The sequence below is a fragment of the Arachis hypogaea genome, chromosome 20, assembly GCF_003086295.3.
Source record: "Arachis hypogaea cultivar Tifrunner chromosome 20, arahy.Tifrunner.gnm2.J5K5, whole genome shotgun sequence".
Classification (NCBI taxonomy): domain Eukaryota; kingdom Viridiplantae; phylum Streptophyta; class Magnoliopsida; order Fabales; family Fabaceae; genus Arachis; species Arachis hypogaea.
Window position 1 is genome coordinate 79,294,445 of NC_092055.1, and position 18,165 is coordinate 79,312,609.

The 18,165-nt window shown below is 40.4% G+C and overlaps 1 non-coding gene across 1 annotated transcript; it reads right to left on the bottom strand.

The window, feature by feature from the left end:
- Nucleotides 1-2,180: 2,180 nt before the first annotated feature.
- LOC112787597 (small nucleolar RNA R71) lies at nucleotides 2,181-2,287 on the bottom strand. Its single transcript, XR_003195002.1, has one exon. It is a non-coding gene; the product is annotated as a small nucleolar RNA R71 (small nucleolar RNA).
- Nucleotides 2,288-18,165: the final 15,878 nt, after the last annotated feature.

Sequence of the window (18,165 nt, forward strand, 5' to 3'; positions counted from 1 at the left end):
GGCCACGTTAGTTGCCACGTTAACTTAGTTAACGTGGCCTCTAACGTTAAGAAGAAAAGGGGGACGCCAATGTTAGTGTCATTCAACTTTCTCACTAACGTTGGCCAAGTCACAAGAAGCCACGTTAACTCCCACGTTAACCTAGTTAATGTGGAAGCTAACGTGAAGAAACTAGGTGGTCAACAACGTTAGTGACACCAAACATTGTCACTAAAATTGGGATGAACACACACTACCCCCAAGAAGCCACGTTAACTCCTACGTTAACCTAGTTAACGTGGAAGTTAACGTGAAGAAGAAAGGTTGTCGACAATGTTAGTGACACCAAACATTGTCACTAACGTTGGAAGGAGCCAACACAAGCCACAATGAGCCACGTTAACTCCCACGTTAACTTAGTTAACGTGGAAGCTAACGTGAGGAGAGGGATGATGAGCCAACGTTAGTGACATTCAACTTTGTCACTAACGTTGGAGATGGCTAGCACAGCCACGTTAGAAGCCACGTTAACCTAGTTAACATGGACTCTAACGTGGGAGCTAAGGGGCACATTGAAACGTTAGTGACAATGTTAAGTGTCACTAACGTTCTCGAAGGTTGGCAAGCCTACGTTAAAAGAGCCACGTTAACTAAGTTAACGTGGACTCTAACGTAGGGAAGGGGGAGGCTTCTCAACGTTATTGGGAAAGTTGAGTCCCAATAACGTGCGCAAAGGACAAAGAGGCAACGTTAGTGGCAATGTTTGTGCCACTAACGTTGAGGTTAACATGGCTCTTACTTGGGTGAGGAACGTTAGTGAAAAAGTTGAATGTCACTAACGTTCTCGAACCCATATTTTTACTGAACCTCAACACCACTAACGTCCTAAGCTAAAGTCTCTGCCCACTTCACACTTTATCTCTGCAAGTAAAGCCAAGCCCAATGAAGAAGAGAACTGCTTCAAACTCAAGATCCAAAGGCCCATACCCAAGACTTGAAGAGCCAACTAGAAGAACAGAAGAGTAGTATATATAGGAGTAGCTTTGAATCAAATTGGGAGTTGGAAATTATAGGGAGCCTCTTGGCATAGAATTACTCTCTGTATTTTACTTTCTCTACACTTCTAGTTTCATCATGTATTCTCCATCTTTGTTTTCATTTTCCAGAGCTATGAACAACTAAACCCCTTTCATTGGGTTAGGGAGCTTTGTTGTAATTTGATGGATCAATACTAGTTTTCATTATTCTTCTTCTATCTTTTCTCTTGATTTTACTTGAAAGCTTTCTATCTTCATCCAATTGGGTAGTTATCTTGGAAAAGAAGCTATTCAAACTTGGATCTCTTCTGAACCTTGAAAGAGGAATGAAGAGATCATGCTAGAAATGCTTTCTCATGCTGGACCAAATTGGGTTTGGATGGATATGTGACTATAATCCTCTCAACACTTGATTTGGGAAATGCATGTGGTATAATTAGTGACCATACTTCATCTCTTCTCATGAGCAATTGACCAATGAATTGGCTATTGATCAAGATTTGAGAGATTGAATTACAAGAAATTGTAATTCGATCACTTAAGAGTGCCAAGGAGATCAATGAGTGCATTGATTGAGGAAGAGATGAAAATGAAATTGATCCGGAGAATGCAACATCTCCAGAGCCCAATGAACTCCCCATTTCTAATCTTATCCATTCTCTTTAATTTCTGTCATTTACTTTTATGAGCAATTCCCCCATTCCCATTTACAATTCTGCAATTTACTTTCAGTCATTTACTTTCAGTTCTTTAATTTTAGCATTTACTTTTTCTGCCATTTACCTTCCCGCCATTTTATTTTCTGCAATTCTCAACTCAAATTCTGGATTCGCTCAACTAGAACATTCCTCTGATTAAAGTTGCTTGATCAATCAATCCATGTGGGATTCGACCTCACTCTATTGTGAGTTTTTACTTGACGACAAATTCGGTACACTTGCCGAAGGAAATTTGTTATGAGACAAGTTTTCCGTGCATCAGATATGTGACATGGTTAAGTCTAATGGTGTTCATCCTGACACCTATAGATTGCTACTGTTTCCATTTTCTTTGAGGGACAAAGCATCAAAATGATTGGAATCATTCCCAAAGGAAAGCCTGACAACCTGGGAAGATGTAATGAACAGATTTTTGGCAAGGTTCTACCCTCCACAAAAGGTAAATAGGCTAAGAACTGAAGTGCAAACATTCAGACAGCTGGATGGTGAGACCATTTATGAAGCCTAGGAGAAATTCAAGGATTTGTCAAGGAAATGCCCCCTGACATGTTTAATGAGTGGGTACAAATTCATATCTTCTATGAAGGGTTGAATCATGAATCAAAGAAGGCTGTAGACCACTCATCTGGAGGTTCACTTAACAAGAAGAAGACCATTGAGGAAGCCATTGATGTGATAGAGACAGTGGCTGACAATGAGTATTTTTATACCTCAGATAGGAGCAACAACAGGGGAGTCTTAGAATTGAATCAAATGGATGCAATCCTGGCTCAGAACAAGATGATCACCAAGCAACTTGCTGAATTGACCAAGCAAATGGAGAAGAATCAGGCTACAGCTATCCACACTCAACCATCACCCCAAGAAGAGTTGGAGACAGAAGAAGGAGTTAACTGGGAGGAAGCTAATTACCTTGGGAATTCATCTAACCAATGATCCTTACTCCAAAACCTATAACTCTGGTTGGAGAAACTACCCAAACTTTGGGTGGGGGAACTAACAAAACCAAGGCCAAGACCACAGACCTCATAATCCAACCCAGTACAACTACTCCACACACCAAAATTCTAACCAAAGACCATATCAGACCACACAAAATACTTATTCACACCCACCACATCAAAACCATAACAACCACTCTCAACACCCCAATTCAAACCAACTGTCACCACGTGAGAATGATAGAATGGCCAGGATGGAAGCCATGCTTGCAAACCTTTGCAAGGAGTGTGAGGACATAAAGAAATTCAAGGAAGATGTGAGAGGGAGTATAAAAAGCCAAGGAGAGGTTATTAAGAATCTAGAAGCTCAAGTCGGACATCTTTCACAGCAAATTCCGAAGTCCACTGATAGTTTCCCAAGTGACATAGAGAAAAATCCAAAAGGGGAAATGAAGAAATCCTGGAAGAAGACACCAGCAAACCAACAGAGCACAGCCAAGGAAACTCCCAGAGCAACATCGAGAAAAAGGAACAAGGAACTGGATCTTCATAAAGAAAAGACTCAACAAGGAAGGAAACTTTGAAGCCTTATGTGCCAAAGGAACCATTTCCCCAGAGACTCAAGGAAGATGAGAAAGAAAAGTCATATTCAAGATTCCTAGACATGTTTGCATCTCTTAGTGCCAACATTCCCTACCTCGAAATCCTCAAACAGATGCCTACTTGTATCAAGTGGATGAAGGAGCTACTAGCCAGGAAGAGCAACCTGAAAGGTGGCCAAACAGTGGTGATTAACAAGGAATGCAGTGCTCTCATTCAGAGAGACGTACTCCTGAAGAAAAAAGATCCAGGGAGCTTTCATATTCCCTGTATCATAGAAGAAACAAAAATTGACAGAGGATTTTATGATCTAGGAGCTAGCATAAATGTGATGCCTCTATCTCTAATGAAAAAATTGCAAATCAATGAGGTGAGATCCACTAATGTAATCATACAATTGGCTGATAAAACTCAAAAGCAGGCTGAAGGTATAGTGGAAAATCTATTGGTGAAGGTGGGAAATTACTTCCTCCCCACAGACTTTGTTGTTCTGGACATGGAGGAAAGTTACCTCCATCCAATTATTCTAGGGAGACCATTTATAACTACTGGTCGAGCACTCATTGATGTAGAACAGGGAGAGCTGATACTGAGAATACATGAAGAGCAGCTCACTTTTCAAGCCTTCAAGCTCTTGCATGAATCTGAACAAGAGAACAAGGAATTAAAGCAAGAATACATTGAGAGTCCCCTAAAGGAGAATAGTAATGAACCACAAGGCCAGCATTTGAAGCTTACCTCGATGGATAAATAAGTAGCTGAAGAGAAGAAGCAACCAAATGAGTTCAAGGAAGAGCTGAAGCCACAAGAGTTGAAAGAAGCAGCTAACAAGGAACTCCCTGACACAACAAGAGTCAATGGGGCACTACTAGAAGAAGAGAAAAGAGTTGTGAAGAGACCACCAAGGGGTTGGAGAAGCAAGAAGGTTTCTCTCCTGGAGACAAGGTGATATCAACCCACCATCCACTAATCCCACCCCATCTTCCCACCATTCCATCTCAGTTACCTCAAGTGTTCATTATCAGAAAGGTCCTTTCCCTGGAGCATTTAGAAATCATCAAGGAATCAAGTGGAGAAAGCTTTATAGTGAGAGGAGAGGACCTCAAACATTATAGTCCACCCTAGTAGTAAACCAACCGTTAAGCTAGTGACGCTAAAGAAGCGCTCCATGGGAGGCAACCCATGATTTAATTTCTTTGTTTTTAATGTTTCGGTTTGAATAATAATTGTTGCTCTAACATGTATCCGAGATCGTTTAGACAATTTTGACAATTATCATGACATTGAGAAGCATATGATCTAATTCTAAGTTTGGTGTGCCTACTGGCACACTAAGATACCTTTCAAAAAATGATGATAATAGTGCCAGTTTGACATTTGTTTCCTGGAATATATAGCCAAATATTAAATTTGGTGTTCTATATATTGCAAGCACAAGTCATGAGAATCAAAGTTTTCTTGAGTTTTGAAGGTCATGAAAGTGCAACCATGGTTATAATTTTTAGTTCATGTTTAGAAATAGCAAAATAAAGTTTTCTCAGGATGGTTTAACCAAAAATTGACACTAATTTCATTGAGATTTCAATGACAACACTTGAAGGAAGTGACACTCTTAACCATGTGACCAAACACTAAGTTTGGTGTCCTCCAGGACGATATATGGTGGCACCAAAAAGAGTCACGGTTGGTTAAATAAGAATGAGGAATGATAGTCAATGTTTTAGTTTTAAATATTAATTGTCTCTTACCACCACTTGTTAGTACTCACTCATTTTGTCTTGTTATGATGGTTAGGTGAGCAGAGAACTATTTAATGAAAACAATAAGACAAAGAAGGGTAAGGCTAGCATGAAGACAAAAGTGGATCACATGGCTTGAAGGGTGAGTCTGCACATCCTTGGAAGAAGCACTTGGAAGACCGAAGAGATGTGCTTCATGAGGAGGCAACTTTTGTCTTTATTCAATTTTACTTGCAAACCCTTCATTTGTAAACTTGCCCAAGGAATCCTAGCCATCCATTCTTCATTAATGTTTACTATAAAAAGCCTCACTTGAACTGTGCATGTGAACCAAAATCTCACACTTCTTGTACTCTGGATATTCAACTTTTGTGTTCTCTAAAACTAAAGCCTAGAAACCGTGTCCTTGTGCAACAAAGCACCCTTGTTCACTTGCTTTCATAACACTACCTTAACTTCAAATACTTCCCATCCAAGAGTGCATCACACCAACCAATTCTCTTCATAAAACCCTTAACCTCAACTCGGCCAACCATCAAGGGAAGCATGGCTTCTTCTTCAAGTTCTAAAAGAAGAAGTGGAAAGGAACCCATGGTTGAAGAAGGTGAAAACGAATATGATCGATGGAAGTTCAAATCATGGTACCATCAAATGCAACTTGGGTGGATGAATGACAAAAAGATATATCCAGAAGTCCCATTCCAGCTACCTGATGATGGGTGCCTAGAAATAAAAGCTAAGATCAGAAAGAGAAAGTGGGAAGAGCTTACCTCACCAATCACCAAGATTAACGCAAACATCATAAGAGAGTTTTATGCTAACACACCAAGGCTTGATATGACTGAAGCCCCAACTTACAAGAGCTATGTACGGGGAGTGGAAATGGAGTTTAGTTTGAAGACCATCATGAAGGTCTTAGGACTTAGGACAACCCATTTTAATGAGGCAGGATACCATGAAAGGGTAAATGGAAACCTAGATTATGATAAAATCTCTAGTGATATCTGTGTGGTGAATGCTGACTGGGAGAGAGACAATCAAGGAAGGCACAAGTACTTGAAAAAGGGAGATCTCATCCCTGAAGCAAAAGGCTGGTATGAGCTGATAAAGAGGTCAATTCTTGGCACAGTGAACACCTCGGAGGTTAACAAGCAAAGGGCAATCATGCTACACTGCATAATAGTGGGGGGAGAGATAAAGGTCCATGAGATAATTGCAAATGGCATTCAAAAGGTTGCAGAAAAAACTCTGCTGAAGCCTGGCTCCATTATCCAAGCACCATTATGAGGTTATGCATGAAGGCCAGAGTACCCCTAGAGGATGCACACCCAACATGGCTATATCCAGGCATGCCAATAACCCTCGAAAGGATGATGAATGTCATAGAGGCACAACAGAGTCGAAGACCACAAAGGAGGAGAAGGAGAGAAGAACCACAGGAGGAAGCAAGACAACAAGAAGAACAGGAAGAGCAATAATTCCAACCACAAAACAACATCGACATGGTGCGAATGCAAGAAGCAATTGAAAGGTTATCAGAAAAGTACATGGGAATTCAAGAGCAGCAGGAAGAATTTCATTCATAGTACATGGGAACTCAACAAAGACAAGAGGAGCTTCAGTTGAGAATGATGACTCAATAGAGAGACTATGAGTCAAGATCCTTAACTATGCAAAGGGAACAAGCTTCACATTTTCAAGAATCTTTCAACCAACTTGCCCAACTTGAAGTTGAGAACATGAGAGCTTTCAAGGAGTTCACGACCCTTCAAGATGCAAGACATGGAGTTCAAGTTGATTACAATATAAATGGCCAAATCTAGCTCAACTACATTGGGGAACATCTGCATAGCATGGACCCAGCATATCCAATTTACGATGAATACTTCAAGGAAAGGTGCGAAAGAGAAATAGACAAAGCAATACGCCTTAAAAACAGAGTAGAAGAGACAATGAAGAAAGCTGGATTCTGGCAAAAGCTAAAAGGAAAAGGCAAGGGAGAAACTAGTAAGCAAGCAAGCGAAAAGAAGAAAAAAGACAAACAAGATAAAAAATGAAAGGTGGACTCGCTCCTTGGTTATTCCCTTCAATAAAGAAAGAACATGTCTATTTTTGTTAATTTTAGTTTAAGCTGTTCTGCATCCTGTTATGTTTAATCTTTGCAATAAGTTTGCTAGCCTAGATATGTGTGCTCTCACTTTCACTTGTTAAATGCTTGTCTTGTCCCCTGAGTCTGGCCGAATGTGAATTTAAAGTGGAGGGGGTGGGTTTGAAAATTTTGAAAAAGATATGCTAAAAGATATGATTTGTAAAAAAATAATTATGATATGCAAAAGATGTGGTTTTAAAATTGAAAAAATAAGAGAGAGATTTGAAAAAGATAAATCTAATTTTTGAAAAGATAGTATGATGATTTGGAAAAGATTTGAAAAGAAGTTGAAGAAGAATGAAGAAAGATTTTATAATTTTTTTTTTTTGAAATTGAAATTGAAAGATGATAATTTGTGACGTGTTTATGCAAGAAATTATGGATGAAATCATGGAAATTTGAAAAAAATTGAGTTGGAAAACAAAACTTCTTCTCCTCCACAATCCTGGCGTTAAACGCCCAACTGCTGCTTGTTTTGGGCATTTAACGCCCATCTGTAGCTTCTTTTGGGTGTTTAACGCCCAGTTGTAGCTTTTGGCTGGCGTTAAACGCCAGAAATCTTTTATTACTGGGCATTTTCCTGAACGCCCAGGATGCTGTAAGTTTGGCGTTAAACGCCCAGAATGGTAAACGCCCAGTAAAAGCTTCTTTTGGGCATTTAACGCCCAAATATACCTCTTACTGGCGTTTTCTTGCCAATGAGCTCCTTTTCCCTATTTTGTGCTCTGAATCCTTCTGTAGCTCTGTGAACTTATGCAATTGATTTTTTACCTTGAAGATTATTTACATTAAACTCATATAATTATTATTTAAATAACAAATAAGCTTTGCTAATGGCTGGATTGCCTCCCAGCAAGCACTTCTTTATTGTCTTTAGCTGGACCTTGCTGAGCTTTTAATCTAGCCTCAGCTTTGAGCATTCTTGTTCAACATTGCCTTTAAGATAATGCTTGATTCTCTATCCATTAACAATGAACTTTTTATTAGAATCATTGTCTTGAAGCTCCACATAGCCATATGGTGACACACTTGTAATCACATATGGTCCTTTCCACCGGGATTTCAGTTTCCCGAGGAATAATCTAACCCTAGAGTTGAACAGCAGAACCTTTTTTCCTGGTTCAAAGACCCTGGGTGACACTTTCTTATCATGCCACCTTTTTGCTTTCTCTTTGTAAATCTTAGCATTTTCGAAAGCATTGAGTCTGAATTCCTCTAGCTCATTCAGCTGGAGCAATCTTTTCTCTCCAGCTAATTTGGCATCAAAGTTTAGGAATCTGGTTGCCCAGTAGGCCTCATGTTCCAGTTTCACGGGAAAATGACAGGCCTTACCATACACAAGTTGGTATGGAGAGGTCCCTATAGGAGTCTTTAATGCTGTTCTGTATGCCCACAGAGCCTCATCCAAGCTTCTTGCCCAATCCCTTCTACGGGTAATTACAGTCCGTTCCAGGATTCTTTTTGGTTCTCTATTAGAGACTTCAGCCTACCCATTTGTCTGTGAATGATATGGAGTTGCTACTTTGTGGCTAATTCCATATCGGACCATAGCGGAGTAAAGCTATTTATTGCAGAAGTGAGTGCCCCCATCACTGATTAGTGCTCTAGGGACACCAAACCTGCTGAAGATATGTTTTTGGAGGAACTTCAGCACTGTCTTAGTATCATTAGTGGATGTTTCAATGGCCTCTACCCATTTGGATACATAGTCAACTGCCACCAGAATGTAAGTGTTTAAGTATGATAGTGGGAAAGGTCCCATGAAGTCAATACCCCATACATCAAACAACTCAATCTCTAGGATCCCTTGCTGAGGCATGGCGTAACCATGAGGCAGATTACCAGCTCTCTGGCAACTGTCACAGTTACGCAAAAACTTTCGGGAGTCTCTATGGAGAGTAGGCCAGTAGAAGCCACATTGGAGGACTTTAGTGGCTATTCGCTCACCTCCGAAATGTCCTCCATATTGTGATCCATGACAATGCCATAGGATCTTCTTTGCTTCTTCTCTAGGCACACATCTACGGATTATTCCATCTGCACATCTCTTAAAGAGATATGGTTCAGCCCACAAGTAGTACTTTGCATCAGTAATTAATTTTTTTGTTTGTTGCCTGCTGTACTCCTTGGGTATGAATCTTGCAGCTTTATAGTTTGCAATGTCTGCAAACCATGGTATTTCTTGAATGGCAAACAATTGCTCATCCAGAAAGGTTTCAGAGATCTCAATAGAGGGGGGGACGCCCCTTCTACTGGTTCTATCCGTGACAGATGATCAGCCACTTGATTTTCTGTCCCTTTTCTGCTCTTATTTCTATATCAAACTCTTGCAGAAGCAACACCCATCTTATGAGCCTGGGTTTTGAATCTGATGCACGAAAAACTTGTCTCTCAACAAATCTCCCTTCGGCAAGTGTATCGAAGTTGTCGTCAAGTAAAAACTCACAATAGAGTGAGGTCGAATCCCACAGGGATTGATTGATCAAGCAACTTTAATTAGAAGAATGTTCTAGTTGAGCGAATCCAGAATTTGGGTTGAGAGTTGCAGAAATTAAAATGGCGGGAATGTAAATAACAGAAAAGTAAATGCTAGAATTAAAGGACTGGAAGTAAATGACTGAAAATAAATTGCAGAATTGTAAATGGGAATGGGGGATTTGCTCATAAAAGTAAATGACAGAAATTAAAGAGAATGGGTAAGATCAGAGATGGGGAGTTCATTGGGCTTAGGAGATATTGCAATTCTCCGAATCAAGTTCATTTTCATCTCTTCCTCAATCAATGCACTCATTGATCTCCTTGGCAATCTTAAGTGATTGAATTACAATTTCTTGCAATTCAATCTCTCAAATCTTGATCAATAGGCAATTCCTTGGTCAATTGCTCATGAAGAGATGAAGTATGGTCACTGATTATACCACATGCATTTCCCAAACCAAGTATTGAGAGGGTTATAGTCACATACCCATCCAAACCCAATTTGGTCCAGCATGAGAAAGCATTTCTAGCTTGATCTCATCATTCCTCTTTCAAGGTTCAAAAGAGATCCAAGTTTGAATAGCTTCTCTTCCAAGATAACTACTCAATAGGATAAAGATCGAATGCTTTCAAGTAAAATCAAGAGGAAAGATAGAAGAAGAATAATGAAAATTAGTATTGATCCATCAAATTACAACAGAGCTCCCTAACCCAATGAAAGGGGTTTAGTTGTTCATAACTCTTGAAAATGAAAACAAAGATGGAGAATACATCATAAAACTAGAAATTGCAAAGAAAGTAAAATACAGAGAGTAGTTCCCTTTTTCCCAGCCTCCAGAACTTCTTTACAATTCAAAGCTACTCCTATATATACTACTCTTCTCAGCTTCTAGTTTACTCTTCAAGTCTTGGGCCTTCGGATCTTGAGTTTGAAGCAGTTCTTTTCTTCATTTGGGCTTGGCTTTACTTGCAGAGAAAAAGTGCTAAGTGGGCAGAGACTTCAGCTCAGGACGTTAGGGGTGTTAATATTTAGTGAGAATATAAGTTCGAGAACGTTAGTGACACTTAACATTGTCACTAACGTTCCAATGCACCCCTTTGCCTTACGTTAAAACCCACGTTAACTAGGTTAACGTGGCTTTTAACGTTGCCTTGTTAATCCTTCGAGAATGTTAGTGACACTCAACATTGTCACTAACGTTCCAGTGTGCCCCTTCTTGTTTCACGTTAAAGCCCACGTTAACTAGGTTAACGTGGCTTCTAACGTGGTCCTTGCCAAACTTCGAGAACGTTAGTGACACTCAACATTATCACTAGCGTTCCAATGTGCCCCTGGGTCTCACGTTAGAGTCCACGTTAACTAGGTTAACGTGGCCTCTAACGTGGCCATCTTTAGCCATCCCAACGTTAGTGACAATGTTGAGTGTCACTAACGTTGGCTCATCCTTCATTCCTCATCGTTAGCTTCCACGTTAACTAAGTTAACGTGGAGGTTAACGTGACTCTTGGGGGTTGTGTGGTTGCTTCAACGTTAGTAACAATGTTGAGTGTCACTAACGTTGTCGACAACTCTTCATCCTTTACGTTAGTTCCGACGTTAACCAAGTTAACGTGGGAGTTAACGTGGTACTTTGCACCATAGGCTAACGTTAGTGACAATGTTGAGTGTCACTAACGTTGGCTTCTCTTCCCCCCTTAATGTTAGAGGCCACGTTAACCTACACGTTAACTAGGTTAACGTGGCTTCTAACGTGGCCACTTATGAGTAATTGCCAACGTTAGTGACAATGTTAAGTGTCACTAACATTGGCTCAACTTCTCTTCTCCACGTTAGAGTTCACGTTAACTTAGTTAACGTGACTCTCTAACGTGGGCATTGATGGCTTTTTGAGAATGTTATTGGCAATCACTTTTCTCATTAATCTTGCAAGTTACCTCCCCTTTTCTTGCTTCCTTTTTGGTCCTGAAATCAAGCAATAAAGTGCATCAAAGCTCTAGTCCAAGTCATGAGTAATGCAACATAATATTTGTCACTAAACTTATGCAAAATCCTCATGAAATTATGTAAAATGCACAATGCATGCTTGAATCAAGGCATAAGTGAATAATTACCCAAAACTAGCTTATTTCCTAAAGAAATGTATGAAACTAACCTAAAAACAGTAAAAAGAAGGTCAGTGAAACTGGCCTAGATGCCCTGGCATCACAACACCAAACTTAAAGCTTGCTTGTCCCTAAGCAAGTACTGGAACAAGAGAATGATGAATGGAATATCCAGAGGAATGAGTCATCCTTGTGAAAGTCATATTACTGATTTTATGGTGGTTTCATGCATAGCAACTTAGGTTCATTCCATTACTGGCTTTCAGACCTTTATCATGTCCCTAAACACTTACTTTGTTTATATCTCATGAGACTTTTATTCATTGATCCTTTTATTGTTATTTCAAGGGTTATTTGTGTTATTTAGGCTAAGTGCTCTGTAAGGGGCAACTCTTTAAGATAAGCTTTCAGCCAACACTCCCGAACCAGTTGGTTCAAGGTGCTAGGTGTTGAAGAACCCCTAAGGACTTACTCCCTCAAGTCTCTCCCCCATACATACACACCACAGGCATATAGTTTATTTATTTTCTTTTCTCGAGACCTTGGTGTCCAGCACCTCTTTGGGTTACTAAATGCTCTGTAGTGAGGGTTACTCTTGATAGTGGATTTTCAGCTGATAATCCCGGGTTAGTTAACCCAAGTTACCAAGTGATAAAGCACCCCTAAGAGCTTATTCATCCAAGTAGATCCCTCACACAGGAGCACCACAGACACTTGCCTCAAGATTAAAACCATTAATGCCTAGCCTTGTTGCTTACTCTTTTTCTTTTGTTTTTCACTTCCATTGTTCTTTCCCTTTTCTCTTCTTAGGATCTTGTTATTAACTTAGTCTCATGAGTATATCCATAGTCAAGTATTCAGGATAGATAATTGTCCTCCTAGCTTGTGGTTGAACCAACTTAGCTAACTTATGACTACCCCAAAGATTCATGAATGCACCTCCACATTATGAGCTCTACTCTGGTCTTTTAAAAACATAATCATTCTCTTCTTCAATTAATTTAAAGGGACAAGCATACAAGTAAGTTAAGTGATGGTGCAGTAACATAAAGACTAGTGCACATAGACCTATTCAGAACTTAAAAGACAGAATTTAAAAAGGGTTCAACTAAGAGTAACTATAAATCAGAAGTGCATTCGAGCTTCCAACTTTCAACAATTCTGAGTACAATGGAATTAGGGAACAATACAACCTTCGGTTGATGATCTCTGGTCCCCCTCTCTCTTTGTCATCATCCTAGTTTTTGCTGCCTCACTTCTTTGGGTGAAGTTGCATCATTTCCTTATAAGATTCCTGCAAGGTTACTGGAAGTTTCTTGTTCCCAAAGCACTTGAGATATAGTTAGCTTACATATATACTTGTGCCTCTTGAACTCAATTTGGTGTGTGAACACCAAACTTAGTTCTTTGCCCAGTACAAGACATTGCATATATGCAGAGACCCTCATATCTTGTTATCAATAAAGCAATGATCACCTATAGTCTATCTACATCTAAGTGGTTTCTCTTGATTGGATGGAGCTAGCAATGTTCTTTTGGAGTGGAGTGTAATTCTAACCAATGTCCTTTAGTGGAACACCAAACTTAGAACTACACTATCACTCTTGGATTGTTCTGGTGTGGAACACCAAACTTAGCTCCTTACAATACAGGGAAAACAACTTTGTGATTTTTATTGAAATAAAGATGAAAGTGAAACTACCTGAGGTTGGGTTGCCTCCCAACAGAGCACTCTTTTATCGTCGCTAGCTCGACGAGTCCTTGATTACTTGAGGTGGTACTTTACTCTGGAGTTTTCCCCCATGTTGCCCAGATAATGCTTGAGTCTTTGTCCATTCACTGTAAACGTCCTCTCTAAACCTTCATCCGTGATTTCGATGTGGCCATATGGTGATACTTTTCTAACCATGAAAGGTCCGGACCACCTTGACTTGAGTTTTCCTGAGAACAGCCTTAATTTAGAATTATAAAGGAGTACTTGCTGCCCTTTTTCGAAACTCCTGGGTGCAAAATGCATGTCATGTTTTCTCTTTGCCTTCTCTTTATACATCTTAGTGTTTTCATAGGCTTGTGACCTGAATTCCACCATCTCTTGTAGCTGCAAGATCCTTTTTGCACCAGCAGCAATGCTGTCAAAATTTAGTATCTTGATGGCCCAAAGAGCTTTGTGTTCTAGCTCCAATGGTAAATGACAAGCCTTCCCGTAGACTAGTTGATATGGAGACATTCCAAGTGGAGTTTTGAATGCTGTTCTGTATGCCCAAAGAGCATCATCCAACTTCTTCGACCAATCCTTTCTAGATGCACCCACAGTCTTTTCCAGGATCCTCTTCAGCTCTCTGTTGGACATCTCAGTTTGCCCACTTGTTTGAGGATGGTAAGGTGTGGCTACTTTGTGTTTTATCCCATATCGTAAGAGGAGAGCTTCTAGTGGTTTGTTACAAAAGTGGCTCCCTCCATCACTGATGAGGGCTCTTGGGACTCCAAACCGGCTAAAGATATTCTTCCTGAGGAAGTTCATGACTACCTTGTTATCATTAGTTGGGGTTGCAATAGCCTCTACCCACTTGGAAATATAATCCACTGCTACCAGGATGTATTTGTTTGCATATGAGGTTGGGAATGGTCCCATGAAATCAATCCCCCATACATCAAATAGTTCCAGTTCCAAGATGAAATTTTGTGGCATGGCGTTTCTTTTGGGCAGGTTTCCAGATCTTTGGCATTCATTGCAGCTTTTCACTAGTTCCTTGGCATCCTTGAAAAGGGTGGGCCAAAAGAATCCGCTTTGTAACACCTTTGCTGCAGTTCTGTCCCCTCCAAAGTGCCCGCCATAGCATGAACCGTGGCAGTTCCACAGGACTTCTCTCCCTTCCTCTTCCGAAACACATCTTCTAAGAATTCCATCCGAACATTTCTTGAAGAGATATGGCTCGTCCCAGACAAATTATTTTGCATCATTCATGAGCTTCCTCTTTTGATGTTTATTGATCCCTGGGGGTAATGCCCCAGTTGCCTTGAGATTTGCAATATCTGCGAACCATGGTGCTTTGCGAACTGTCATCAACTGCTCATCAGGGAAGAGCTCGTTCACATTTGTATCATCTTCTCCACCTTGCTCATGAGGGATTCTGGAGAGGTGATCTGCCACATTGTTCTCCACTCCTTTCTTGTCTCTGATTTCAATATCAAATTCCTGCAACAGTAAGATCCACCTTATTAGTCTTGGCTTTGATTCTTGCTTGGCAAACAAATACTTAAGTGTTGTGTGATCTGTAAAAACAATCACTTTAGCACCAATGAGGTATGATCTAAATTTGTCAAATGCAAAAACTATTTCTAGCAATTCCTTTTCAGTAGTGGTATAATTTCTTTGAGTTTCATTAAGGACTTTGCTAGCATAGTATATCACACGAACTAGGTTATCTTTCCTTTGTCCTAACACTGCCCCAACTGCAAAATCAGATGCATCACACATCAATTCAAATGGTAGGTTCCAATCAGGTGGGGAAATGATAGGAGCAGAGGATAACCTCATTTTCAAATGTGCAAATGCTAGCATGCATGTTTCATCAAAGATGAATGGTGTATTAGATACAAGGAGATTGCTTAAGGGCTTGGCTATCTTTGAAAAATCTTTAATGAACCTTCTGTAAAAACCAGCTTGCCCTAAAAAACTTCTAATTGCCTTGACATCACTGGGTGGGGGTAGTTTTTCAATAAGTTCTACTTTAGCTCTATCAACCTCAATGCCTTATTGAGAGACCTTGTGACCAAGGACTATTCCTCCTGTCACCATGAAGTGGCATTTTTCCCAGTTCAAGACCAAATTGGTCTCTTGGCATCTTTTCAATACCAAGGCGAGGTGATGTAGGCAACTAGGAAAAGAATCTCCGAATACCGAGAAATCATCCATAAAAACTTCAATGAATTTTTCTATCATATCTGAAAAGATAGAAAGCATGCAGCGTTGGAAAGTTGCAGGGGCATTGCATAATCCAAATGGCATGCACCTATAGGCAAACACTCCATACAGACAGGTAAATGAGGTTTTCTCTTGATCTCTTGGATCAACCACTATTTGGTTATATCCTGAATAACCGTCGAGAAAATAATAATATGCGTGCCCTGCAAGTCTTTCCAACATCTGATCCATGAATGGAAGGGGAAATGATCCTTTCGTGTAGTCTCATTTAGTTTCCTGTAGTCTATGCACATCCGCCATCCTGTGACGGTCCTTGTAGGTATGAGCTCGTTCTTCTCATTGGTAACCACAGTGATCCCTCCCTTCTTTGGCACAACATGTATGGGGCTAACCCAAGGGCTGTCCGAAATTGGGTATATGACTCCTCCTTGCCAAAGCTTTATAACCTCTTTCTGTACCACTTCCTTCATGATTGGGTTCAGCCTTCTTTGGGATTGAATTGATGGCTTGGCATTATCTTCCAACAGTATTTTATGCATGCATATGGTTGAACTGATTCCTTTCAAGTCAGCAAGGGTCCATCCAATGGCATCCTTATGCTCCCGCAGCACCTTGAGTAGTTCGTCCTCTTGATCTTGACTGAGAGATGAATTTATGATCACTGGATAGTTTTCATTTTCTCCTAGATATGCATATTTGAGAGTGGGTGGCAATGCTTTGAGTTCAGGTTTGGGTGCTTCTGATTTTTCGTTCCCTTCCTTTGGTGCATCTGGTATATGTATTTCTGCTGTAACTACCTCTTCACTTGATTCAGATTCTTCCTCCACCAATCTCTCGTTTTCTTCAGGTTCATCTTCTTCAAATTTCTCCTCCACTTCATCCTCAAGTGCATCTAACCTCATGCATTCCCCCAATTGTTCCGGTGGATAACTCATGGCCTTAAACACATTGAATGTCATCTTTTCATTATGTAATCTCATGGTGAGGTCACCCTTCTGAACATCAATGATAGCTCCAGCAGTGGCCTTCCCAAGATGATGGAGGTCTTGGCGTCTTCCTGCATGTCCAGCACCACAAAATCTGCTGGGAATATGAAATCTCCCACTTTTACTAGCAAATCCTCTACTATCCCGTGAGGGAATTTGAACGACCGGTCTGCTAGTTGTAGAGCCATTTTTGTTGGTTTAGCCTCCTCAATTTTCATCTTTCTCATCATAGCTACTGACATCAAATTGATGCTGGCCCCTAAGTCACAAAGAGTCTTTTCTACTGTGATTTCTCCTATAATGCAAGGGATCTGAAAACTCCCAGGATCCTTTAGTTTCTGAGGTAGTTTATGCTGAATGATAGCACTGCACTCTTCAGTTAGTATCACAGTCTCATTGTTCTTCCAGCTTCTCTTCTTAGTCATTAGCTCCTTCAAAAACTTGGCATAAAGTGGCATTTGTTCTATGGCTTCAGCAAATGGTATGTTGATTTGTAGCTTCTTGAAGATTTCCAAAAATCTCAAGAACTGGTTGTCATCTTCCTTTTTCTTCAATAGCTGGGGGTATGGAGCTCTTGAGATGTTCAGTTGGGGTATCTTTTTTTCTTTCTGCAGACTTGGCGTGTGGGATTGCATTCCATCTTGCTCTTCTCCTTTTTCATTTGAGCTTTCTTCTTGTGGTTTTTGGGGATGTTCCTTCAGTTCCTTCCTACTCCTAAGTGTGATAGCTTGACACTCCTCCCTTTTGCTTGAATGGGCATCATAGCAAAAATTGTGGTTAGGGAGCTGCTTAAACAGATAGCTGATTTGTGTTTCCAGTTTTATGATGGCAGCATTTTGATTCTGCATGTTTGACTGCACTTCCTCTCTGAATGCTTTACTGTCTTGAATGTCTCTGCATATTCCTTCGATGAAGGTTTCGATCTTAGAGAGCTTGTCATCGATTGATGAGTGGTTCAGATCAGATGTGCTGTTTTGGTTTTGATGAGTGTGTGGAGAAGTGTTGTTGTGGGGGTGTTGAGATGTCCTCTGGGTGAATTGCTTTTGATCTTGCTCACTTTCCCTCCCAAAGTTTGGGTGGTTTCTCCATCCAGGGTTGTAAGTCTTGGAGTATGCATCATAATTTTTCCTTGGTGAATTCCCAATGTAGTTGGCTTGCTCCTGACTACCCTCTGCTTCTTCATGCACTCCTTCTTGTGTTGTTGATGAAATGGAGATTGCTGCTACTTGGTTCCTCTCTATCTTCTTGGTGAGGTCAGCCAGTTGCTGGGTAATGAGCTTGTTTTGGGCCAACAGAGCATCTACATTGTTTAGCTCCATCACTCCCCTTGTGTTCCCTCTTTCGGAAGCATAGAAGTAGTCGTTCTCTGCTACTGTTTCAATAACATCTATGGCTTCCTCAATGGTCTTTTTCTTGTTCAAGGATCCTCCAGATGAATGGTCTACGGCCTTCTTTGACTCATAAGAGAGCCCTTCATAAAAAATGTGCAGCTGCACCCATTCATTGAAC